Source organism: Tamandua tetradactyla, chromosome 5 (genome assembly GCF_023851605.1).
Source record: "Tamandua tetradactyla isolate mTamTet1 chromosome 5, mTamTet1.pri, whole genome shotgun sequence".
In the NCBI taxonomy this organism is placed as follows: Eukaryota; Metazoa; Chordata; class Mammalia; order Pilosa; family Myrmecophagidae; genus Tamandua; species Tamandua tetradactyla.
The window spans coordinates 105,279,154-105,306,515 of NC_135331.1; the positions used below are offsets into that span (position 1 = coordinate 105,279,154).

Here is a 27,362-nt window from a genome sequence, read left to right on the forward strand (position 1 = left end):
CTTTTTCTGATATTAATATAGCTACTCTAGCTTTCTTTTGGTTAAATGAGTGAAATATATTTTTCCACCCTCTTAAATTATTTCTGTCTTTATATTTAAAGTAGGTTTCTTGTAGTCAGCATATTTTGGTTTTTTACGTCCATTTGTACTTTTTCTAACTCTTATTGGAGTGTTTAGACCATTTCATGTTTGTTTGTTTGTTTTTCAGATCTAAACAATTCCAGCTGGGTTTTTTTTTTTTTCTGGTTCTTTATTTAATCAAGGTGACATAAAAGTTTGAAAGTAAGTAGAGGAGTTAACATGATTTTAAAAAGACACATTTTTTTCTAAAGTGAGGAGGCATTGTCTGTAACAATAAGGAAGGAGATAGTCAATATACATATCAATAAGCATATTGTAGACCATTTCATTTAATTTGATTATTGGCCTGGGTGTGTTTATATTCACCATCTTGCTATTTATTTTCTATTTGTTCCAGTTGTCTTTTATTCCATTTATTTTTCTTTTCCTTACGTATTTTGGATTGAGTAGAATGGTTTTACAAGAGAAGGCATGTGGTACGGTGACGGACCCATGTTCTGGGAGTCAGAAGATGTTAATTGTGTTCACTGTTTGGCCACCAAACGGTTGTGACCTTGGGTAAGTCACTTTGCCATTTGGGGCTTCAGTTTCCTCATCTGTGAACTGGAATGAGGGAACTCTTCAGTCCTACTGAGTGCTATATGATTCTGTAGAAGAATTACTTAGGACTAACGTGGTTCAGGAAGTCTTTGTGGAAGATGTAGAATGTGAATAAAAAATCCAGCCCCAGGATCCAGCTGTCTAAATACCAAAGAGAGGTATTAATGTGTCAGAGTCCTAGGGCTGTGCAACAAATCACCATGAACTGTGTGGCTTATAATAACATGAATATATTTTCTCACAGCTTTAGAAGCCAGATGTGTCATTAGGGCTGGCCTTTCTCCAGTGACTCTAGAGGACAATCCTTCCTTACCTCTTTCAGCTTCTGGGGGCACCAAGTCTTCCTTGGCTTGTGGCCACATTATTACAATCTCTGCATCAATCATCACATGGCCAGTTAGTAGGATTTAATAGTTATTTTCTAAAATAATTCCATTCATCAACCCTTCCTTGAGTGATGCATATTTAGGACTACCATAGGTCATGGCAGTATATTGGGAGAGTTGTCTGGAACTCCTGGGATGAAAGCCAGGATATTATGCAGTGAGATCCTTTTTTTTGGTCTTTCACACCCCAGTACAGGCAGGATATTTATTTTGGAGCAAAGTCCACAGAAGTGTTAGAAGTACAAACCTGGAGTGCAAAGGGAGTTCCACCCACTACTACCACCACCAGGGCCATTTGCTCTCCACTCCAGGATCCTGGTCCTCCAGCCAGGAATGGAGAACCAAAGCAGGTGGGCAGTGAAGTTGTCCCACATTGGGGTGCCAGTTCTCAGTACATTCAGGACCAGGAGGTATATATACTGGGGTTTGATGTATTGGGTCGAGTACCAGATTCAGGCTCAGGATACATGTGTTAAAACTCCAGGGCCCAAAGCCATGGCTCTGGGGAACTTGAGCCCTGTGTGCTGTAAGGGACTGGGAGGTTCTCGAATGGGCTTCAGGAACCAGTCTCATTTCCAAAGGTCCCACAGGCCCAGGTCCCAGGTGTCCAGGTTCCAGAGCTAGTGGCCTTGGGACATGGGAATGAAGGACTGGGTGCACATTCATGGGGCTGTGCCCTGGTGTGGCCAGGTTGGGCCCCGGGAGAGCCACCCAAGGCCCTGCTGCTCCTGCCGACCCCGCGTGCCCACACTCATGACTGCGGACCCCAGATGACATCCCTGCAGCCCCTCCGGTGGTGCAGAACCACATAAAGAACCGCAGTTAGGACCACCACGGCCAGGGCCCCGACGCCCAGTCCTCCGAAAGTGACGCTCAGCAGCCCCATGTGACCACATCCAGGCTGCAGGCTGCCCCGTGTGCTGCAGGTGCAGCTGGTGAGCAGCCAGCATGACGTTGCGCTGAGGCTCCTGGTGGCCACCACGTGGAAACTGCAGAAAGGGTCATCCCCGCAGAGGACACGGTCTCAGCCTCCAGGCGGGGTTCAGAACAGCCTTGCCGGGGAAGACGGGCTGAAGGTGGGGTCATGCTTGGGCCAGAACAGGAAGTTGTTGAGCAAGAAGCAAGAGTTGTGGGTGAGCAGAGAGGACACATTTGACACAGCCCAGTCAGCCCCAAACTTGAGCAGCTGCCGGGAACTGGCGTTGGTGGGCAGCACCCACCCATTGCACAAGGTGAAATTGTCAAAGGGGTCACCATTGAGTGCCCCCAGAAGGCTGCGGGTGTGTGTAAGGACGTTCTCAGGCAGCAGGATTGCCAGGCTCAGGGCCCTGGGCACTGACCTCCTGGCCAGCCCCGGATGCCAGCGTGGATCGTCATATTTTTCTCAGCTGCCACCAGAAGGAACATGCCCTTTAGGTCCATTCAGCTCTGTTCGGCAAACCTCCGGTTCAGCAGCAACTGCAGCCTCCTGCCCGCTGGCCACTTACCCCCACCCCATGTCTGAGTCACCCTCCTGGATGGCCACCATGGTCAGCCCTGTAGCACGGGCCCACGTGCCATTGGACAGTATGCCCGCTTGGCCCGTTCCTGGATGCTCAGGTTGGGGGGCACCTGGCACCATCAAAGGTGACAAGATGTAGGTCCCTGAAGGCAGAGGCCAGGCACGGGGCCAGCAGGTGTGGCAGATGCTGGAGGGCTGCCTCTGCAGATAGTGGGGACAGTCGGGCATCCAGAGGCAGCAATGGTAGAAGCACCTAGTGGGAGAGGTTGGACACAGGGTGGGTGCCAGGACACAGGAGGGACCTGTCGTGCCCATGGTCGGGGGTGCAGCTGCCATCTGAGTCGGCTGTGAGCAGCTGTGTGCCGGCGGTGGTGTAGCAGCACTGCTGGCCTGAGGTGTAGCTGGGACTGGCCTGCCCGGAGTGCATGCCCTGCATGGCCCCAGGTGGTAGGTGCAGGTGCTGCCCTGCTCCATGTCACAGCCATAGTCTGTAAAGAAGTGCCTCAAATTGGTTTGGGCATGGGCCAGGGTGCAGGGGCAGTCCATGAACTCCCCCAGGAAGTAGGGCAGCTGGTCCTCCAGTGTTTCCCAGGCCAGGCACTGTGCACGGGCCCAGGCCACCACGTTCCCCCAGAAGTCTTCGCCCAGGTGTCAGGCCAGTGCATGCTGATTGGTCCAGAATGCCTGTACATCCTTTTCCCCGGCCTAGTATCTGCTGCTGACGATCCAGAGGGCACCCACTTGCAAGCTCTGGTAGTTGTGAGGGGTGGGTTTTGGGGTGAACGTAACGAGGCCAGAGTTGGAGATATTTGTGACCAGGGGTACGGATACGTTCACCTGGCTGCCCATTCCTTAGAGTACAGCTTCCCTGTCTCCTTGTAGCCCCACAGCTTGATGGTGATGGAGGGGATGGGCAGGACACCCATCTACCAGGTCATGGTGAGGGTGCCTGTGGTGCCCGCAGTGCCATAGTACTGCCAGCGCATCCCATTCTGCAGCTGGCTCTTCTCTGCCTGTGACACTTTGCTGGGGTACATGGCCAGCCAGGTGCCCGCACGCAGGAAGGAGCAGCTATTGTCCAGGGAGAGTGTGAAGGGGATATGGTCACTCTTGTAGACCAGGGGTGACATGCAGTGCATGGGGCCAAGGCTGTTCACATGGCCCACGTCTGGATGCTCTCCTTAAGCCTGCACACCACGCCATCGGTGGGCTCAGCCCAGCGCCAGTGCCCCACCATTTTCACCTGAGTAGGGCGAAATCTCCAGGCAGAAGTCGCAGAAGTCTGGACAGCAAGTGCCCAGGCCCAAGCAGGTGGGACAGCAGGAGCACAACACTCCTGGGTCCCTGCAGTGCAGGGCACAGCTCTACAGGATGGTGGGGAGAGCTGAGAGCCTGGGGTGCACATCTAGCTCCATTTCCAAAACCCATTAAGGGCAATAAGGAGAGGCACCCCATGGGGAGAGGCTGGAAAAGTGCCGGTCTCAGGGTGACAGAGAGAAATGCTTCTAGAAGCTCAGTTGTGAAGCAGCACAAGTTCCCCCAACCCCACGCCACCCAGGGGCAGGGCTGTCTTTCAGCCACAAAGTTCCAAAATTCTCAAATCTGGTGACCTCTGCCTGCCCTCCCTGGAGTTGGTGGACAGTGCCCAGCAGCCCATGGAGGGATTCTTACTTCCCCAGGCTGGGGTCCAGGAATGTGGACACTAACTAAAAGCCCCCCTGGGTCCCCAGATCCCCCTCTCTCTGCATAGTTGGGCTGCAACTGCACCCAGCAGGGAGATGAGGGGTGCACCCTGCTTTTTGGGTAAGGGGACGCAAAGGGCTGGTGGGGTTTCTTGAAGGTTGGTCCCCACCACCCTGAACTGGTGGGAGGGCATCTGGGGCCCGAGGTGGCCAGAAAATGCCCAGGGCTCCGCTTTTGCCAAGTGCAGTGCCTGGTGCTTAAGAGTGGGGATAAATATGTATTGACTGGGTAGGGGATGGCTATGGAGAGAGGGGGAGTGGGGGAAGGAGGCTAAGTGATACCAGTAAGTGAGATAAGGGCTGGGTTGAGGTTGGGAGTGCTGCCCTGGAGGGTAGGAGGTTGGGTGCAGCAGGGAGACTTGGGCATGTCTGTCTCCACTCCATTGGGACCTGACAGTGCTCAGCCCTAGCCAAGATGGGGGGCTGCTATTGGGTGGGCTGGGGTGGGGAAAACTTCCCCACCTGCGATCACACCCAGTTTGGGGTTTGGGGTGCAAGCAGAGGGGTGGCCCAAGTGTCCCCGTGCCCCAAGCCCACCACTCACCCACATTGAGGTCCCCTGGGTTCCCTTCTTCATAGCCCCTCCAGACTGGACTCTGGAGCTCTGAGGGGTGCCTGCTCCAACTTGTCTCCAGTAGGAGACAGATGGATAGATGTGAGACCAACAGAGGGTTGGGGGGGGGGGTGCTGTAGGCCAACAGCTGCAGCTGGGGGCTATCACTAAGACAATAGCAGGTGGCAGCTCCACGGCACCGCCTGTCTTATAGTGTGGGAAGCTCAGTGAGATCTCTTTTCCACAGTTTCCTGCTGGGTGGCATTGGATGTGGCATCCAGCCTCTCTGAAATTAATTTTCTTATCTTTCAAATAGCAAGGGATTGTTGTCTAAAAACTAAATCTAAACCCCCGAATAAACAGATTATAAGGGTATGCCTAATAGTAATTTGATTCTGAAAAGCAGGACCCCGTGAACAGAAATACATCTCACCAAGGTTGGTATTTTTCTTTTTTTTCACAGCCCACTGCTGAAGGTGTTTGGACATAAGACAGTGGGGGAGGATAATAGTCCATACTTCAAAACCATTCTCGGGTGGTTCTCCCATAATTAACTTCATTAATGGTAGGCCATGACCCCGGGTTTTTCTAACCTTTGTTCTCCTGCTCTCTGATTAAATGCCATCTCTTTTGAAAGAATTGGCAGCGGAATGTAAGGAGCGAAGGCCTGGAATATGCAGTTCCCGGTGTGGAGAGGCCTTCACATGGAATTCCCACCCTGGTCTAAAAGATTCTACAGCATCTGGCCTCCCACAGTGGCCTCCCCACTCACTCACTCCGTCCACATCGCCTTCGTTCTGGTCCCTGAAACACCGACCATGCATATTGCCCATGTCTCCCCTTGTAGCTCTGTTCCAGTTGGAACATAGTCTTACAAGTCACTTCATTCAGATCTCTGATCAAATGTCTAAGACCTTGCCTGATTTCCTTATATAAAATAGCACCCCCTGCCCATCATATTTATTTACCTACTTCATTTTTCATCATAGCACCTGGCATTATATTATGTTTTTCTGATCGTGTGTTTGCTGCCTCTGTCTCCCTTTAAAGCATCGGAACCACAAGGACAAGGACTCTGTTCATTGCTGTGTCCTCGGTACCTAGAACAGAAACTGGCATATAATCAGCTCCCAGTGACTGAATGAAATGCAGTCCTTTTTAATAGTGTTTTTCACGAGATTCAGAGATCCAGATTGATATTTGTTCATGTGTTTCTTATGCAAAATTTTCTTTTGTCATTTAAATGTACTTCTTCAGGGACAAGAAGAGCCTCTCCATTTTTTTGTTTTACTTCCTGTGTTCCTTTTGATAATTAATAAATATCTTTGGTCGAATTTTATTATTTCCATTAAAAAAAATTTGTTGCTCAGGCCTTAGAGGACTAGTTAGAATCTTGACCACAGTAACAAAAGAGCCTCCAGGAAAAGGAGTATATTAAAAACAGGAGGTATGCTTAGATCTGCAAGCCTCCAAATGTGGTTCTGCCAATTCATTGTGTAAACTTTGGAACCATGGAGCACTAAACATGGGCAAGAGTAATAGATCATTGTAAGGGAATTTATAGCAAGAAAAGTCTACGTGAACTCCTTGAATTGTTTTTCATTTAGGTAGTATTGGGAAAAACAGTTATTACTGATTACCATAATATAATTAATGCTTACTAGATTATAAATCCATAATATCTTATTTGTCTTGCTCAACTCTGTATCTTCAGGACCTCAAGCAGTGCCTGGTACATAATTGGGGTTCAAAAAATGTTTTATTCATTCAATGAATCCTTGAATGAAAGAAAGAAGGCAAACTACTAACAGGGAGGAAGTGGGGGAGAAATCTGGAAATCAATACGGATAACGCTTCTCCATGTATGGACTTTTCTTTCCCATTTTGATTATCACCTCAATAATCCAGGACTCTTTCACTGCATTCCTAGAATCACTGATATATTTTATCTTATATTTAGTAAAATTTATCAAACCATATCAACCATGGACTACTAATTCTTAGAACAAAAAAAAATGAAGATGAATCAAATGTGGCTTTTTCGAAGTCATTTTTCACACAATTTTGTGCTAAACAATAAAGCATTGGCTGTGTTTCCAAGGAAGATAGATGGAGGAATAGGGAGCTCCAGAACTCAGTTCTCCCACCAAAATAACTATGAAATATTTTGAAACTTCCAAGGCCAGCTGAACACTATACAGTAGCCAGGGAAGACTGGGAGGAAGAAGCAGATAAATTATGGTAAAGAACTGTAAACTGCTTTCTTCAAGCAACAGCTACTAGTGCCCATCACAGACTTTCACAGCAGGCTGCCACAGGGGCCAATCCCTGGCAAGCTGCTGGTGTCAGAAAGAGACATAAAATCCTTTTCCCCAAGAACAGGTGTGGGCATGGCCAATCGCCGATCACAACTTCTAATTAGTGAATTCAGATCACTGGTTCCCGGCTCTTAGGGCAGCTGTTTTTTCAATTCTTCTTGGACAAAGGTGGCAGAGCCATTATTTCGACCCTCCCTCAATAGGGGCAGAGGTGGTGGAGGTGTAAAGATGCATCACTTCCTTAGGGCTGCTCAGGTAGCTGAAAGACTACGTTTGCTGGGAGGCCGGGAAAGCTCAGCTTTGGGGAGCCACTGGAGAAGCTTTCAGGGCCCTTCCTAATCCCCTCCCCAGGGCACTTTGGAGTTGACTATGCTCCCTTCATGGATCCCAGACCCTGTTTTGGCTGTAAGAGAGTGACTTGGGAAAGTCCTGTCTTAGGTGACCCTCCTCCCAGAATTTGTCCTTCAAGCAAAAGCAGCATGGGACAATGAAAGAAGTGTAAAAACTAGAGGTGGGCAGTCTGAAACAAAGGCCTACCAGTGTCACATACTCGGGAGAGGGAGGTCAGTCTTCTGGAAAACACAGGGAACCACCAAACTCCTGGAAATAGTGGAATGCATAGTGGAAAGCCAAAACAACTAACAAGCCAAAGCCCAGGACAAGACATAGGTCTAGAAAGACAGGGAAAACCCTGCATGTTGCATTTGCCTTGGGCAGACCTTCCTGATGGGAGGGCTGAATCAAGAAAATGTTTGTTACTAGCTAGTTATAAGATCAAGAAACGGACATCCCAGGGAGTAAATCCCAGAGTTAACGTTAAAAAATATTAAACATTTTAAAATATTAAAACCGAAAAAAGAATATAAGCCTAAGAAATGGGAACTGATGGCTCATTCAAAGAAAGGTGATAAAAATACAGAAAACACCAACAAAGCTGAAAGTGTGAACATACAGAACAAAGTCTTTTAAAAAATGATCTTAAAAATGCTCAAGGAGATGAAGGAAAGTAAAGAGAAAAAACTACAGGATATCAGGAAAACAGTAAATGAACAATATGACAGTGTAAGTAAAGAGATAGAAATTTTCAGAAGAAACCAAACAGAACTACTGGAGTTGAATACCACAATAACTGAAATGAAAAATGCCCCAAAAGGTTTCAAGAGCAGATTGGACATGGCAAAAGAAATCATCCATGAACTTGAACACAAGACACTTGAAATGAGTCAGACTGAAGAGAAAAAGAAAAATGAAATATTAAAAGTGAAAATAGCCTAAAACTGCTATAGGACCCCAGAAAGGACACCAATGTATGCATTATGGGAGTCCCAGAAGAAGAAGAGAAGAAAAGGCAGAAGGAATATTCAAAGAATATTTCCCAAACTTAGCAAAAGATGTGAATATGAACATCCAAGAAGGTCAGAGAACACCAAGCAGGATAAACTTGAGGAAGACTATCCCATCACATATTGATTATCAAATGCAAAGGAGAAGGAGAGAGTCTGCACGAGAAAAGTGCCGTATTATGTATAAACAGTCCCAATTAGATTGAGTGTCAATTTCTCAGCAGAACCCATGGAGGTAAGAAGACAGTGGGTTGAAAATACCTGAAGTGCTGAAGGAAAACAGCTGCCAGTCAAGAATTTTATATCTGGCAAGATTCTCTTTTAAAAATGTGGGGGAAATTAAGACATTCTCAGATAAATAAAGCATTCTTCACTTTGTAATCATCGTTTTCAGCATGATCACACAAGTGGGTTGCATGGTGGTGCCCCAAAAGATAGGAGCACATTGTAATCACCAGAACCTGTAAATATTACCTTATATGACAAAAGAGTAAATATTATCTTATGTGGCTAAAGATATGCTTAAATTAAAGATCTTGAGAGGAGACGCTTATCCTGGACAGTACAGGTGGCTCCTCCATGCAGCCACATGTATCCTTATAAGGGAGACTTGCAGAGGAAAAGACTCAGAGAGAGGGGAGGAGGAGGCAATGTGACCACGAAGGCAGATTGCAGTGATGCAACCATGAGTCAAGGAATGCTGGCAGCCACCAGAAGCTGGAAGAAGGTTCCCCCTAGAGCCTCTAGAGGGAACATGACCCTATTGATGCCTTGATTTTGGACCTGTGGCCCCGAGAATTGTGAGAGAATAATTTCTTTTGTTTTATGTCACTCAATTTGTGGTAACTTTTTACAACAGCTATGAGAAATTAATACAATTACTTACCGGATTGCTTTTTCAAAAATAATCAAGGTACCATTAGTTTTCCCCAGGGCATCCTTTCCTGTGGTGTTCAAATCAATTTCTTTTGAAATCTGTTGAGGGGTGGGAGATTGTAAACAGTTTAGCCCTGCCAGTTTCTCATTTATCAATGACTTTACTTGCGACGTGAGCACATCTCCAGCACTATTTTGAAGGGGAAGAGGGATGGGGAGTTGGGCCACTCCAACAGAGCTTAAGTGAGGTGGGATGATTGGGTGAGAACTAATTTTACATACTAATCCAAATGGCCTGCTTATTAAGTGAATACTGTAAATTATGACCATTTTTGCTTCTCTGTTCAATCCCTAAAAAAATACTCAGGATAGAGGACTCATTTAAGGAAGATTAATTCAGAGAGATCAACGTGTGCATGATCAGAAAAGTGTACAAGAAAATATTTGATCTGTATCCTGAAAAATAGACTAGTATTGGATTAGGGAGAGAGAGCATTCTAGGCCTGAGGTCATTTATGCCCTGGGCTGCTTTCCTTGCCAACTTTATTGGTAGGCCTTTATAAGATACTCAGTCAAGTAGGGTCTAAGGCCAAGTGGCTCACTTGCTGCTTCAGTTATGGAGACAGAATGGAAAGCATAAACAGCAGGTCTGGGTGGAGTTTCCGCTCCTCATTTCCACACTGTTTACAGTCCCTTTCTAAACGCCTGGAGGGTGACAGATGGGAGCCACTTAATTACTTTGCCAGTTAGGAAGCAAGAGAGACAAACATGGTTTTGATCTGCAGTTTGGCTAAGTGGCATGTTCTGTTCTCTCCACCTACTGATCTCAGCTGTGTTCTGCTACTCTGAGTAGACCCACAGATCCTGACCCAACACAACAAATTAATAATGCAGTCCTTGCATTTACCTTATAGTTTGTATTCCTAGCAAAGACTGTCATTTAAGATGACATAAATTGAATCTTATTTCCCCACATTTGAGTACAGCGTTGGATGCAGGAGTCTGAAGATGTATGGTCAAGTCCAGGCCTTGTAGATTTTCTAGATTTGTGACTCAACTTTCCAGAGTCTCTGTCTTTTATCTCTAAAATCTAAAATCACTCTCCTACCTCCAGGTGGATCCTGGGTAGCCATCTTTAGCAAATTCAATATTCCTGTAATTATTTGAATAATATCTGTCTTCTCACCTGGACTATACGCTATCAAATCCTCACAGTGGAGTAGAGTATATTGCACAGCAGGGGCTCTGTAGACATTTGTAAAATCAATGAATTAATGAAACCTATTACCTCATATCTCCAAGGAAACTGAATTCAAAATAGTTGAGCCACCGCAGTAGGTGGAAACATACATGTTTGGGCTCCTCAACACAAAAGTTCAGGTTGCTGTTGACTTGGATGTCAGAGAATAGCCCACGCTCCTACTTCACATCATTGTGTCACAGGCTGCATCGTTGTACATCTTTGAAACTGTACTGTACATCTCTATGGATCCCTAGGTATTTGATAGATGTTTCTTTCACTGGGAAGGATTCTTTCATCATCACCTTTATAAATTCTCCAAAGTCAGAGGCTGTTACTATATCTCAGGTTTCTTTCAAAAAAGAAACATGTATCCGAAGTCCTCTCTGTAGCTCAGTAACGCATTATCTGCCTTGAAAGGGAGCACTAAATCTTGTTAGTGAGACTTGGACAGTCTGAACTAGAGAAAAGTACTTATCTGGCCCAGCTAATTTGCCTCTTTTGAAAATTACTGAAATGTACCACTAGATACACGAAGTCTTAGACTATTATTATCACAAAGGTAATCTATGTGAACAGATACTAATGATGAGGCACTGGAACAGAATGTTAGGCTTTCCTTCCCACCTGTTTGTTTTGAGTAGGTTTGGTTTTCCCTAGTCCTCTGTCTGCCCAGCTAATCTGTGAAATGGGCGTGTGATCACCACACCCTCCCACAAGAACTCTAACTTTGACGTCAGCAAGCTTCATGAGTTGCTGTTTGTCTAACCAGACAGAACACTGGAGAGATGGAACGTCCCTCTTAATTATCAGTCTGCCCACATGCCAGTGCTTCTCACCCAGCTTTCAGACTAAGATTGGCATCAAATAGACCAATTGAGCAAGGAAATCATGGACAATGGAAACAAAGAAGAGAAAAGGAGTCCAGGAGAGGCTGCTAAGTAAGCAGAGCCTTGGTCTGGCCACTGTGTTTCAGGTTGATGTGGTAGAGACACCCTGTGCTAGGAAGTTAGGCAGACTCAGATTCAAATGCCATCCTTGCCAATTATCAGCTGAGGGCCTTTTTTGAAAGTTACTTAAATGTCTATGCCCTATTTCCAAGGTTAGAACAGGGAAGAACCTTGTAGAATTCTTGTAGAAGAAATAGGGCAAGTATGTAAACCACATGCTGCATTGTACCACTCAGTAACTGGTGAGTATTATTGTTTCTGACACTGTAAGGAGAAAGAAGACAAAGCTTGATAATTCCTGTTTTATGTCCAGCTGGAATGAAGTAGCTGATTATTCACTTACATGCTAGAAGAAACCACTGTCTATTAAAGAGACTAATAAACAGAGTTTTAAAATGAGATTTCGCTTAAAAGAAGTAGTCTCTTACCTCCCACAGCTGTCAGTTTTCTTTTGTTTTGTTTTGCCTGGAAAATCTTTTCTGTATAGTTACCCTTGCTGTTAGCTGAGGTCACTGGAAATGAATTAGAAATTAAATATAAATCTGTGTCATCCTGATAGGTGTCCCCACTCCCATCCCAGGCACACCACTGGTGTTGTCTTATTTAATGTTTAATGTTCACCTGACAGTGATGGTGGACCCGTGCCTGCAGGGGGATGCCTCAGAGCTCGAGCCACCACACATAAAGTGTGTGTGTGAGTGTGTGTGTGATTTTATGTGTGTCCATTTATTGACTGCTGAACATATAGCCTATTGAGAATACATGACATGCATTTTGGGGGCGAAATTAACTAAACCTGAAAAGAAAATAAGGCTGCTGTGAGTTAATAAGGTAACATAGATTAGATCTAAGCACAGGGTGGGGACAACTCAAACAGCTATTTACAGTTGTTATTAAAATTCCAGCTATAAATTCTTTTAGAACTCATTTATTCTTAATTATTTAGGAAAATCAGTCTGCCTCTTCAGCATAAACCAATGTTAGGAGATATGTGAATCATTTAACTACTAAAAAGAATCATGTTCTTACTTTAAATTCTTTAAGACAATGCCATTTTTACAATTCTTCTGTATCATTCATATGCCTCAGAATTATAAGCAGCTATACAGGCTTAGAATGATTAATAACGGATTAATAACGGATGCAAAAGATTATTAATTCACAGATATACTTTTAAAATATGTGTATTAATTGAATAGAATCCATCCAAAGTATACAGTTAATGGCTGTCATCCAAAGCATACAACCAATGGCTCACAATATCATCACATAGTTGTGTATTCATCACCAAATCATTTTTAGGATATTTGCATCATTCCAGAAAAAGAAATAAAAAGAAAAAACCCATACATCCCATACCCCTTACCTCTCTCTTTCATTGACCACTAGTATTACAATCTATCCAAATTTATTCTACCCCTTTACCCTCCCCCAATTATTTTTTTTCCTTATTTTTTTACTCATCTGTCCATATCCTGCATAAAGGAAATGTCAGCCACAAAGTTTTCACAATCACATGGTCACCCAGTAAAAGCTATATAACTATACAATCATCTTCAAGAATAAAGGCTACTGGAATGCAGCGCAACAGTTTCAGGAACTTCCCTCCAGCCACTCCAATACACCATACACTGAAAAAGAATATCAATATAACGCATAAGAATAACCTCTAGTATAACCTCTTGACTCTGTTTGAAATCTCTCAGCCACGGAAATTTTATTTTGTCTTTTTTCTCTCTTGCCTCTTTTGGTCAAGAAGGCTTTCTCAATCCTATGACAATGGGTCCAGGCTCATCCCGGGAGTCCTGGCCTATGATAGCATGGAGATTTACACCCCTGGAAGTCATGTCCCACATAGGGAGGAGAGCTCTGAGTTCACCTACCAAGTTGGCTTAGGGAGAGAGAAGCCATATCTGAGCAACAAAAGAGTTTCTCTGGGGGTAACTCTTAGGCATAATTATAAGCATCTCCTTTGCAGAAATAAGTTTCATATGGGCAAGCCCCAAGATCGAGGGCTCAGCCTATTGAATTGATTGTCCTCACTGCTTGCAATGATATCAGGAATTCCCCAGATGGGGAAGTTTAATATTTTCTCCTTTCTTCCCAGTCCCCCAAGGGGACTTTGCAAACACTTACTTATTCATTGCTCAAATTACTCTGGGACATAACGCGGCATCACACTAACCTGAACAAACCAACAAAATCGCACACCCTATTCAAGATTCCATGTACTTTGGAGTTCAACTAAACTGGCCATGCAAATTAAATTAGGTAATATGCTACCAAAAATAAAAATTTTGTACCAAGTAAACATCTCTCTTCCTTTAGTCTCTCATAGAAGTTGAAGTTTTGAAATATAGACCATATCATCACACATGCACTTTTATTTCTTCTCCTTCAGAACTCCTCACCCTGGCCTCCTCACTTCAGTTCTATAGGAACTCGAAGAACACGTAAAATTTCCTGAAGTAGGAAGTGAAGCTAGAGGATGCCTGAATGAGATAATTGGCATGACTTTGCCATTGGGAAGAGCCTTGAGGGAAAAGCCTTGAGGGAAAAGCCTTGAGGGTCTTTTACCAAAGACCAGGTAAAAGTAGGACTATTATCAAGGGCAGGAATGGAAACCCAAACATCTAGGTAGAGAGTTAAAAGGGAGGACGGAGGGTTTGCCATTGGAATTAGCTGAGATATTTCCTCATTTATTAGCAGATAATATTGGGTAAGTGTACTTGTTTGAAACTGTTGGATACCCCCGAAAATCCATATTTTTTAATCCTGTTTCAATATTGCTGGGTGGGATCCTTTTGATTAAGTTGTTTCCATGGAGATGTGATCCATCCAATTGTGGTGGGACCTGTTGATTAGGTGGTTTCCATGGAGATGTGTCTCCACCCATTCAAGGTGGGGTTGCTTACTGGAGTCTTTTAAGAGGGAACCATTTTGGAAAGAACATTAGAGCCCACACAGCCAGAGACCTTTGGAGATGCAGAAGGAAAAACACCCCCAGGGAATCCTTATGAAACCAGAAGCCAAGAGAGAAAGCTAGCAGATGTCATCATGTGCCTTTCCAACTGACAGAAGTGTCCAGAAGACAAAGATCCCAGCAGATGCCAGCCATGTGCCTTCCTAACTGACAAAAGTGTTACAGCCTTTCTTGAGTGAAGGTAACTTCTTGTTGGTACCTTAATTTGGACATTATCATGGTCTTGGAACTGTAAACTTGCAATTTAATAAATTCCCTTTTAAAAGCCGTTTCATTTCTGGTATATTGTATCCTGCAGTTTAACAAACTAAAACAGTAAATTACTTAATCTAAGTCTTATTTTCCACAGCTGTAAAATGGAGATAATGAATACCTACCTTGGAAGTTTATTATCAGGATTAAATAAGATAATGTTGGTGAAGCATCCTGCAGATTACCTAATACTTAACAGATGCTCAAAAACATCATTTGCTATCTCTTTGCCACAAATTCTCTTTATCATGTAATGGTGTGCTGGATGTGACTCATACTGGTTCACAAGGGCTGACTGGATACCTCTCTTCCCCACTCCATGTTTAGTGACACCATGTTGGCAGCTTGAAATTTGCCATAGTGGGAGGATTTATACCATGGACATTGGTAAATGCTATCTGTCAGGATTTCCTCATCTTCCTCCCCACCCCTGAAAACTCGCTGTTCAACTTTTACCCACATACCACTGTATTGGTTAGGTAATTTAATAGCTCTGATCCTCAGACTCCTCACCTTAAAAGAGAGATAGTAATACAAATTCAACCCATCTCACCAGAATTTTCTATTAGATAACATAATGAAAAACTGAAAACTAAATGTAATAAGTATTAATGTTAGCTCAAGAAGGTACTAACGATATTTCTTCCAGGGAAAGGCTCTCAAGTCCTGGTTCTTAGAAGACCACAAAGATGACCATCTCACATAGAATAAGATTGGTATATTCACCTTATAACCAAATACCCTCAACAGTTATTTATGCACTATGCTCTGTACTAGATGCTAAGGGTATAATAGTAATGAAGGTAGAGTCTCTGCCTTCAAAGGGCTTACAGTCTAAGGAAGGTGTGGGCAGGCTGGCAAACCAGAATAACAATCCTGAGTGATAAGTGCTGTGACAGGGTGTGAAATGCTATGACGGGCTGTTATAACCGTGCCATCCAATATAGTAGTCACTAACAACATGTGATTGTTGAATACTTGAAATGTATCTCATCCAAAACTATATTTGTGGCTTGCATTGTATTTCTTTTGGACAGTGCTGCTTTAGGAACATAGTAGGGAAACCCAACTCTATCATGGAGAGTTAAGGAAGGCTTCCTGGAGGAAGTGGCATTTATGATACATTGTGGAGACACTTAGAAATTGCTGAAGAATAGGAAGGGCTTCCAAAGTGAGGAAGTATATATATAAGTCAGCAAGTGAGTAGTGTTTCTACATTAGCCAGTGTGTAAAAACGTGTACAATGAGCAAGATCTGCATGTAGGCATTGAATCTTGCCAATATTGGTCCAAGGTGCTCCTATTTCCTTGTGCATGAAACATGCCCAAATAAAGTCCATTAGGTATGGGGATCTTAAGGTGTACTTGATTTTCCCAATTGAGATATTGATGGATAGGAAAGATCCATCCTAGTATTATGTAAAAAGTTAATATTGGTCCCATTTACTCAGAAAGCTGGACCTAGGGCCTCTCATGTCTGAGAAAATGATGGCTGTTAGAAAAATTGATTCTTTATATAAAGAAAAATAAAATTAAATCTCTACTCACATGCATGCAAAAAATTAACTCTAAATGAATTTAAAACCTAAACTCTAAAGTTTAGATAATGTAAGAGAAATCTTTATGATTTTGGTGTAGGAAATGTATTTTTTAAATAGACTTTATTGATATATAATTCATATAAGTATCCAATTCACCTATCTAATATGTAAAATTCAGTGGTTTTATTATAATCAGAGTTGTACAACCATCATCACTGTTGATTTTAGAATATATTCATTACCCTTCCCCACCCCCCCCAAAAAAACCTGTACCCATTAGCAGTTACTTCGTTTTCCCCTCACCTTAAATTTATCACTCCTCCTTTCGCCCAGAACTAAACAATGAATAATCTATTTTCTGTTTCTATGGAGTTGCCTATGGTGGACATTTCATATAAATGGAATCACACTATATGGTCTTTTTGGGACTGGCTTCTTTGACTTAGCATAATGTTTTGAAGGATCATCTATTTTGTGGCATGTATCAGTTCTGCATTCTTTTTATTGTGGGATAATATTCCATTATATACATATACCATATTTTATTTATCCAATCATCAGTTAACAGACATTTAGGTTGTTTATGCTTTTTTTTTTTTTTGCTGGTTCTGTTTGCTACATCAACATTCTTAAGAGATATTGGTCCTTCCTTGTAATGTCTTTGGTTTTGGTATCAGGGTAGTATTGGTCTAATAGAATGAGTTGCGAAGTGTTTACTTCTCTTTTATTTTTTGGAAAAATTTTTGAAAACTTGGTATTAATTATTTTTAATTTTTTGAGTATAAAATATACATTATTGTACAGTGAAATTATCTGGTCCTAAGTTTTTCTTTGTGGATAGTTTTTTGATTGCCAACTCAATCTCTTTATTTATTATAGATTCATACAAATTTTCTATTTCTTTGTGAGTCAGTTTGTGTTCTTCCAGAAATTTGTCAAATTCATCAAAGTTATCAATTTGTTGGGATATAGTTGTTCATATTATTGTTTCATAATCTTTTTTATTTCTGTAAGGCTGGCAGTAATGCCTCATTTTCATTCATGATTTTAGTAATTTAAATCTTCTTTTTTCCTCATGATCAATCTAGTTAAAATTTTGTCAATTCTTTTTATTTTTTCAATAATTTTCTAATGCTATTTTATTGAGATATCTTCACACACCTTACAGTCCATCCAAAGTATATAACCAGTGCTTCACGGTATCATCACATAGTTGTGTATTCATCACCATAATCACTTTTAAAACATTTTCATTACTCCCCCCCAAAAAAAATAGAAAGAAAAAAAGAAAACCCAAAACAGTCCATGCCTCTTATCCTTCCCTAATATTGACCCCTAGCAGCAGTATGATACATTTGTTACTGTTGATGAAAGAATACTAAAATATTACTATTAACTATAGTCCATTGTGTGCAATAGATACATTTTTCTCCATATACCACACCACCATTAACTCCTTGTAATAGTGTCATATGTTTGTTCTAGTGCGTGAAAAAACTTTTTTATATTTATACTGCTAATCACAGTCATAATCCACAACAAGATTCACTGTTAAATTTGTCCATTTTTTAACCTCTAGCTTTCCTTCTGGTGACATAAATGCTCTAAACTTCCCCTTTCAGCCACATTCACACACAAGTCAGCAGTGCAAAGAACTAACTTTTGAGACAGAACTAATTTTTGTTTTCACCAATTTTCCTCTATTGTTTTCCTATTTTCTTTCTCATTAATTTCTGTTCTAGCTCTTATTATCGTCTTACTTCTGCTTGCTTTTGGTTTAACTTACTCTCTTTTTCCAGTGTCTTAATGTTAGATTATTGATTAGAGATCTTTCTTCTTTTTTGATATTAGCATTTATAGCTATAAATTTCCCTTTGAGCACTGCTTTAGCTGCATCCCAAAAGTCTTAGTATATTCTGTCTTCATTTCCATTCATCTAAAAATATTTTCTAATTTTCCTTGTGGTTTCTTCTTTGATCTATTGGCTATTTAGGAACGTGTTGTTTAATTTTTGCTCTACTCCAGCTTTCTTCTATTTGTAAAATCTCAGGGCAAAATCCCTGAATCTCTACTCTAGAGTTGGGAGTGGAAACAGTGGCATGCTTTTCTTAGAGTGGCACTCTTGCTTTAAGAGGGTGGAGGCAGTACTGAGCTTTTAGTCTTGTTTGGAGAACCCAGTGTGGAACTTTTACCTTGCAGTGGAGCTGGTGCAAGAGTGGTCAGCTCAAATATCCTCAGCTTGCCAGACCAGAGTTGATTCTTTGCCCTATGAGTAGAGACAGGCTGGATGACAGGAGCCCCCTCACTCTTGGCTGCAAATATTTAGCCTCTCCAACTTGGAGCTGGTCAGTGGGGAAGTGGGTCAAGAAATGCTGGTAGTCTACCGTTCCTGGTAAGATGTCATATCCCTTGGTTGGGAACTGAGGGGTAAGGGTGTCTTGGCTACACATACCCAGATTGGAGTTTAAGTCATTGTGCTGAGATGGGAATGATGGGAGAGAAGGGTGGTGCATGCTCAAGTATCACAGACTCTTCTTGTTCTTACGGAGATTTAATAGATTTTCTTGAATAAATGTTTCTTCATTTTCTATATGCCTGTAAGACAACTTCCAGAGACTGTAAACATGTTGTTTTAACAGAATTTTCAGCAGCTATGGTTTTTCCTGGAAACTGTGTGCATAGAGCTTCTCATGCTGACATTCTGGAGAGAGATGTAATAGTAATATTTTAAATGGAACACCAGAGCCATAAAGGAGAAATTTATTGGGTTTTACTCTATCAAAAGGAGAGTTTCTTTCTTTCTTTTTTTTTTTTAACAATGGATGGCATATAAAAAGTTAACTGGTCAACTGTAACATTTTAATATGCTTCCACTGAATGTAACAAAGACATTATGCCAAAACTAAATGTCAACAAATGGGGGATTTGGGGGAGGGGTATAGATTCTTTGCAGAAGAAAAAGAAATGTCTTCATATAGATTATGGTGGTGAACCCATGGCTATGTACTTAGGTTGGATTGTACGATGTGCAAATAAAACTGTTTAACAATGAACAGAGAGAAACAAGTGCTAGAGAAAATGTGGAGAAAGAGATGTACTTATTCACATTTAGTAGGGAAGTTGAGAGGTACAGCCCCTTGGAGGGCAGTGTGGAGGTTCAGCAGAAAGCTAAGGGTGGGGTTGCCATATGATCCTGCAACCTATTGTTCAGTATATACCTAGGGTAACTGAGAGTGGGGACATGAATGGATATTTGCACACTGGTGTTTATGGTAGCAGTGTTAGAAATTTGCAATGGATGGAGGTGGACTAAAGGTAAAATGATTGAGGGATGGAAGGGGGAACTACGATGCCTACATACAATAGGATACTAAGTGGCTGCAAGAAGGAATAAAATTGTAAGGAATACAACTAGGCGAATGTACCTTAAGAACAGCATGTTGAATGAAATGGCAGAAACCAAAAGACAAATATTATCATGCTTCATTCAAATGGACTAACTATAATATACAAACTTGGAGGATCAAAGTCAAAAGAATGGGTTATCAGGTTGGGGCCTATTGTAAAAGATCCTAGCTTGTAAGCTCTTACTTACAACAGTCACATATAATCAGGAGTTGTAACTGTTATTTCTAAATTCTGAGATACTGAGCTATTTGTGTACAACCTGGTTATTCCCTGAAACTTCAAGTATTTATGTGACTCTTAAGACTCTGAGTTAGAATACAGAAGCTATGAAAGTCAGCATTGCCTCTTACAACAACTTTTTTAAAAGTTGAAAAAGTGATCAGACTTCAACTACAGATATAATCGGTATGAAGTTGATCTGGGTTGGACTAAGGTAAACAGAATACAGGGTAAAGGATGATACAGTCCATATTTTAAAACTTCAGCTTCTGTGTGAGACCAGGGAGAGATATTTATTTGGTGCAAAATTTATATTTTGGGTAGCGCATTGCCTGTTTTAATTTGTATGGTCAGTTTACTTGAACACCATAATTACATAGAATATTGAATAGGGCATGAGATCTTGTTGGTTTGAATAGGTTAGTGTGATGCCCTGATAAATCCCAGTGTAATTTGAGCACAGAATAAGAAAAATTTGCAAAGTTCCCTTGGGGGACTGGGGAGAAATGAGGAAATATTAAACTTCCCCATATGGGGAACTCCTTATAGTCTCGTAAGCAGTGGGGACAACCAATTCGATAAACTAAGCCCTCAATCCTGGGGCTTGCCCCTATGAAATTTATTCCTGCAAAGAAGAACTTAAGCCTACTTACAATTATGCCTAAGAATCACCCCTAGAGAACCTCTTGTGTTGCTCAGATATGGCCTCTGTCTCTAAGCCAATTTGGCAAGTGAACTCACTGCCCTCCCCTAAATGGGACATGACTCCCAGGGGTGTAAATCTCCCTGGCAATGTGGGACAGAACCCCCATAATGAGCCTGGACTCAGCATCGTGGAATTAAGAAGGCCTTCTTGACCAAAAGGGGGAAGAGAGAAATGAGAAAAAAATGTTTCGGTGACTGAGAGATCTCAGAGTTGAGAAGTAGTTATCCTGGAGATTATTCTTATGCATTATTTAGATATCCCTTTTTAGCTTGTGGTGTATTGGAGTGACTGAAGGGAAGTTCCTGAAACTGCTGAACTGTATTCTTGATTCTTTTTTTTTTTTTTTTTTTTTTTTTTTTTAGGGAGGAAGGGAAGGAAAGAAGGGAGGAAGAAAGGGAAACATCTTTAAACATTTTCTTGTTTTATTGTATTTTGTTTGTTTTTTACATGGGCTGGGGCCGGGAATCGAACCGAGGTCCTCCGGCATGGCAGGCAAGCACTTTGCCCGCTGAGCCACCGCGGCCCGCCCGTATTCTTGATTCTTGAAGACAATGTATAACTATTTAGCTTTTACAATGTGACCATGTGATTGTGAAAACCTTGGTTTCACGCTCCTTTTATCCAGGGTCTGGACAGATGAGTAAAAAAATAAGGATAAAAATAAATAGATAATAGGAAGGGGTAAAGCTTTAAAAATTGGGTAGATTGAAATATGAGAGTAAGGGTTATGGGATGTATGAGTTTTTTCTTTTTTCTTTTTATTTTCTTTTTCTGAAGTGATGCAAATATTCTAAAAATGATAGTTTTGATGAATTCACAGCTATGTAATGATATTGTGAGCCATTGATTATATACTATGGATGTATGTGTGTGAAGATTTCCCAAAACAATATTTTTTTAAAAAAAAAAAAGAAGTTAGGGTGGGCAATGGTGGCTCAGGGTGGGCAACGGTGGCTCAGTGGCAGAGTTCTCACCTGCCGTGCCAGAGACCTGAGTTCGATTCCTGATGCCTGCTCATGCAAAAAAACAAAAAGAAGCTAACTAGTAACTACTAGGTAGCAGATTGAGACAAAATACTGACAAAGTGTATACTAACAAACTACTGCATATTATTATTGGATACTACTTAAAGAACCTAAAAAATTTCCAGAAATCATCAGGAAAATGACAACAACCTAATAAAAGTGGGCAACAGATATAGAGGCACTTCATAGAACGAATCAACTCTTATATCTAACAAGTTCATTAATAATCAGAAAATGCAAATTAATATAAGATTCTACTTTATTGTAAACAGTTGTCAAAAACTAAATTATACACTATCAAATAGGGAAACAGAAAGCTTCATGCACTGGTGGTGAGAGTATAAGTTTTTGGAGAGGAATTTGGGGATGTTTAGTGAAATTAAGTATGCACTTAGCCTATGACTTAGGAAATTCCCTTCCTGGTTAAGTACCTCAAGAAAACTTCATAAAGAAAGAAGAGGAAGGTGATTTACCACAGCACTGCTATTAGTGTTTGTCAGAGAAAAGAACTGGAAACAATCTAAATGTTCATCAATGTGGAAAGGATGAACACAATGTGTTATATGCATATAGTCAAATATAGTGTGTTAATCAAAAAGAAGAAACTAGATCTACATATACCAGTAAGAATACTTTACAAACATAGTATTGGGTTTAAACAGTAAGAAGCAAAATGAATGTTTAGCATAATGCAATTGTTCTAAACCATAAAACAATACTCCATATTGTTCATTATTACACATGTTGAATAAAGGTATAGATGGTGGAAAGATACATATTAAATGCATGAGCATGAGGGTCTATTGTGGAAGAGGAGATGACAAATGGCTTTAGGTATGTGAGGTGAAGATGACAAAAAATAAATAGATAAAAAATTAAAAAGGGACTATGCAAAGAATGATGTCATTAATGTGCCACAGAGTAGGGAGCATGATTATGCCTATCAGTCTGATTTTGTTTCTTAAGAGCCTCATAATATGATGATAAATAAAATTAGATAATGTAAGTATACATGTTTAGCAATGCAATCACCCATTGCTAGTTCTTCTTTCCTTTCTGGCTACCTTAAAAAGATAGCATCAGAACTAAGGAGACAAATATTCAAGATGGACTTCGAATATTTCTGTAAGAAAAGGAGTTTGAATTACTTTTATAAACATTAGGCATGGATCACTGTTATAAACGTTACTCTTTTCTTGTTTAAGCTGACCAGCTGCTCAGTCAGGTAGAGACCAAATGGGAGGTCAGAGTTCAAAATGAAAATATTTCAGCAAGGTAAGCTGCCAAGGCTCAGATGAATTATATATAGAAAGTGAAAATTAAAAATTCTGTAAGTCCTAACAAACGGTCCAAGTGATGCTGATCTGCTCATAAAATCATGGAGTGACAGTTGGAAATTTCCAACATTACATGTATTTTCCAGGATTCTTTAAGAATAGAGAATATGCAAACCAACAACAAACCCCTGGTGCAGATCATTGATACACTAACAACATTAACATGTCTACCAGCCCTTGTAAATGAACTGTCAAGTGTTATACTACAACAATTTTGAAACAATAGTCTATCAATAACCAGACTTTCTGCTTCTTTTGTTACCTCTCTTCAATATGTTCTCAACACAGCAGCCAGAGTGATAGTGTCAAAGCAGAAGACAAAGTGTGTCACTCCTTGGCTCAAAACCCCATTGGCTCCCACCTCCCTCAGAGCAAATGCAGAAGTCCTTACGATGGGCTAAGAGTTCGTATCCATTCTATACTCCCCTCCAATCTGTTACCTCTTCCACTCCATTCCCTATCTGAACGTATTTCCTACTACGCTTCCTCACTCTCAGCTGCTCTGGCCTCCTTATGTTCTTGGAGCATTCCAGTCCAGCTTCAGGACATCTGCATTTGGGTTTTCCTTTCTCCAGCATGCCCACCACATGGCTTTCATGACTAGCTCCCTCATATTCTTGGAGTTCTCACTCAAATTCTTCCTTCTTAGGAGGCTTTTCCTAGTTAGCCTTTCTAAAATTTTAGCCCCAACCCTCACTCAAGTTCTTTATCCCTCTTTCCTGCCTTATTTTTCTCCTTAGGGCTTAGCACCACGTAACATACTATTTTCTTATCTAAATTTCCTGTTTTTTCAAAAGGTCAGGGATTTTTATCTGTTTTGCTGCTATACCTCCAGTGCCTTGGGCAATTCTAGGTAACATGATAGGCACTCAATAAATATTTGCTGAATGAATGAATAATTAACAGCAATACTCAACAAAATGATCAACAGTACTTAAAAATTCAGTGGATCAAACCAGAGCCATGAAGACTTCAAGTCAGTTTCTGCAACCAAAAATTTCCCAGGTGATGTGAGTTAAACCTGGGCTTACTTTAGGACAGGTGAAATACACTAGCATTTCTTTAATGAGGGATGGCTAGCACCCAGAAATGTTAAAAGTTGGGATATTAAGCCAGTCACACATTTCCAAAGAGGGTTAAGAAAACAAAAAGGAGAGACAGATAGATAGAGCTATTATAATGAATGGTGTCTAGGTGAAGGGCTGTGTAATTTCTCACTAGGTGGAAATTGTCTCTAGTTCCTCACTGGAGATTTGTTGGAGGATGGACTCGACAGTGCTATTGTGTTGGCATGCGACAGAGGCAACCTCCAAGCTTTCCCAGTAAGATATTTCAGACCTGCCCTTCTTTTCCGTACTTTACCTCCAGAGCACCCCCAGCTAAGTCTCCCTTAGGGAACAAGTTGCTGCCCCTCATGTGGAAGAGTTGACATGACCTACTTCCAGTTGCTGGAACTGGAGCAAAACAGCCCCTGGTGATCCTTTGTAGCTCCACCACAACCAGATGGGAAACTGGCCCCACCCAGCCACTATGGGAATCCTTTGAAAATATGCATCCCTTTCATACTTTGTCCTGTGGCATGTGTAACGCTCTTTGTATTCGATAAATGCTAGCTCATGAACTAATAATCTATTATTTATGTTTCCAGTCTATATAGACTGGAACTTTACTACGGCATGCTCTGCAAGGCTGTGGGTGTTGCACTTTATTGGTAATTAGATTATGCCCTAGGGATCTGTGAATGAAAGTGGGCCTGTTTAAAATGTCATGCTTTAGAATCCTAAGTATAAAGATCCATAATTGGCTGCCTCCTTAAGAACAAGTATCCTTTTCGGACCCTGTCTGCTCCAAGAAGAGTATGTAAGAGGAACACAAACAAGGAATTGTTGCTGTAGGGAAATGAGATTTTAAAAGGACCTGGGAAAACCTGGTGTATGATGCCCTGAAGTACACTCTGTGAACACAAAAACCAAGCTGGGATCAAGGTTGGTCAATGCTTATGCAAATGCTCTCAGGAAAAACACTCTAAACCCAATGTAGGGTCCCCTAGGATGCTGGGGCAGTTTGAAGATAATCACCTGTGACACTCAGGCTTTCCTTGGGATACAATTTTAAACAGCTGACCTTATTCCTGAACTGACTGGATGCCAAATTTGAATTTCTGCTCAGTTGGAATGAAATTCATTCCTAGTTGTCTCTCAAGTGATTTGGCAATACTTGCTTCAAATTCTTTGTCCCACTTATGCAGAACTAATTTGGGGTCATTTCTCCTTAGGGCTGGGAAGTGGCAAGGAAGCAATGTGTGGTATTTAGGTTTCTGGGTAGACTTCTCCCATTGTTTACTTTCCTTTCCACTTCCTTTGAAGGCTGGCTCACTAAATACGGTGAATAAATCTACACTAAAGTCCAATTCAATTCCATAAACGTGTATTGAGGAATCACCATCAGTTGAGTGCTCTATTAAATGCTAGGTGTAGTGGGGCAGCGGTGGGTTAGGTTATGGTTTATAGAGAGAGTGTGGTGGAGGAAAGAACAAAGCCTGTGGGGTCAGCCCTTAGACTCCAATCCTAGCTCCACTATGAATTGACATGAGATCTTGAACAAGTCATATGCTCTCTATGAGCCTTTGTTTCCTCAACTGTAAAACTGGAAATCTGAGGAAACTGTATTTATAAGCAGATTCAAAGTACCATATCAGAAAAAATACAATACCACAAAATATAATAGGAGACAGCTTCAAATGTGTCATAGAATAAAAAATAATCATATTATTTCAATTTGGTACTGGTCCCTAAACTAAAGAAGCTGACCATTGAAACAGGAAAATAAATCTCACATCTGAAACTATGCGAGAAAAACAGGGCAAATGATCAGATTCATACGGCAGGATGGGGGTGGGGGAGAAGCAGGAGGGAAGAAGCACAAGTTTTAAAATGTTAAGGAAATAAGTGCTGTAAGCAAGGAAACACATCATAATTCTTGCCTAGGGATTTTTTTCCCCATCGTCTATTAAAGCGTCAGTGCTCAGGTAATTAGAAAATGCAGGATGTTTTTGTTCTTTCTACTGAGAGCTGCCTAATTTCGGTTCTGTTATATTCCAGATCATGTAAGACAATATATAAATTAAAATTGATTGAATCTCTGAAATGAGATGCAACTTCTGACTTTGCTACCTGAAGGGACAATATCATCACTACTGTACTAAACAGCCACCCAGAAGGAGGAAATCTTTTTTTTCTCTGATGGGTCATAAAATAAAAGGCAAGGAAAATTGTACCCAAAGTTTGAGGAATAATCTGATTTACTCACAAAAGTTCTCCCAGTAGTTATAATAATGTAGCAACAGAAACATCAATGGCCATACTCATATGAAGTGTCCTAAGGCTAGTGACCCTCTAAATAGAAAATGAGCACTGTGAAACCCACCTATGGTTAAGATCCAGGAAACAGGTGACACGTAGGTGAAACCAGGATATTTAAGACATCATCCTCCAAAAAGTGAGTGTTTTTGGTGTTTTGACTAGAAGATGCAGATATTTGCAACCTTTTTATTTGGGCTGCCTTACTCTTGTCTCCTTTAGTCTTGCCTTACTCTTGCTGCACCCACCGCTAATAAGGCCTGTTTCATCCAAGAAAAACAGCCAACTGACAGTCTCCCTCCTCAGGTCTCACCTGGGGCAAACCACTTGGCCTAGCTTTGACTGAGATCAACGCATTGAATGTGCACAAATAGTTACTTTACTGAAACTCCTAAAATGTCCAATAAAAAACTAATTCAATCTTAATTTAATAATGCCACTGCAAGCAGTCTTTCAAAATGTTTGTGCTTGAGTCAGTTATGTAATCAAATTCTTTCCATATCCTCCCAACATAACTTGATTTTTAATTATGGTCATTTTTATACTCTTTTATGGAGACAGGTTTTTTGTTTTCCCTAACCATGTATAATGGCAGGACTTTAAACAGAAATTTTCCTTCCTGGGAAGCTTTGACAGACCATACATTTTTTTTCCCTTCCAGGATGAGCTTATGTTGGTTGTGATAGCACAGTCTCACTGATACGGTGTTCTCTTTTTAAAAAGGTAGGTTAATTGAAGGTGGGAGAAAGTGTAGGGGGTAAAGCGGAAAAAATTATGTCTCTTTTTTTTTTTTCCATGATTGAATAATATGGAAGGCATTATAGAAGTCCTCTAGATCTCCTCCATAAAATGAGGGGGCTTTGTGTTTATTTTTTCCAGCTTTAATATTTCATGAGTCTATCACCCACTTGATTTTGAGCTTCTGGGGTGTTCATCTTAATAT

At 41.3% G+C, this 27,362-nt stretch overlaps 1 pseudogene; it reads right to left on the reverse strand.

The window, feature by feature from the left end:
* Window positions 1-2,109: 2,109 nt before the first annotated feature.
* On the reverse strand, window positions 2,110-5,696 carry LOC143683265 (sushi domain-containing protein 2 pseudogene; annotated as a pseudogene).
* Between the last annotated feature and the right edge of the window lie 21,666 nt (window positions 5,697-27,362).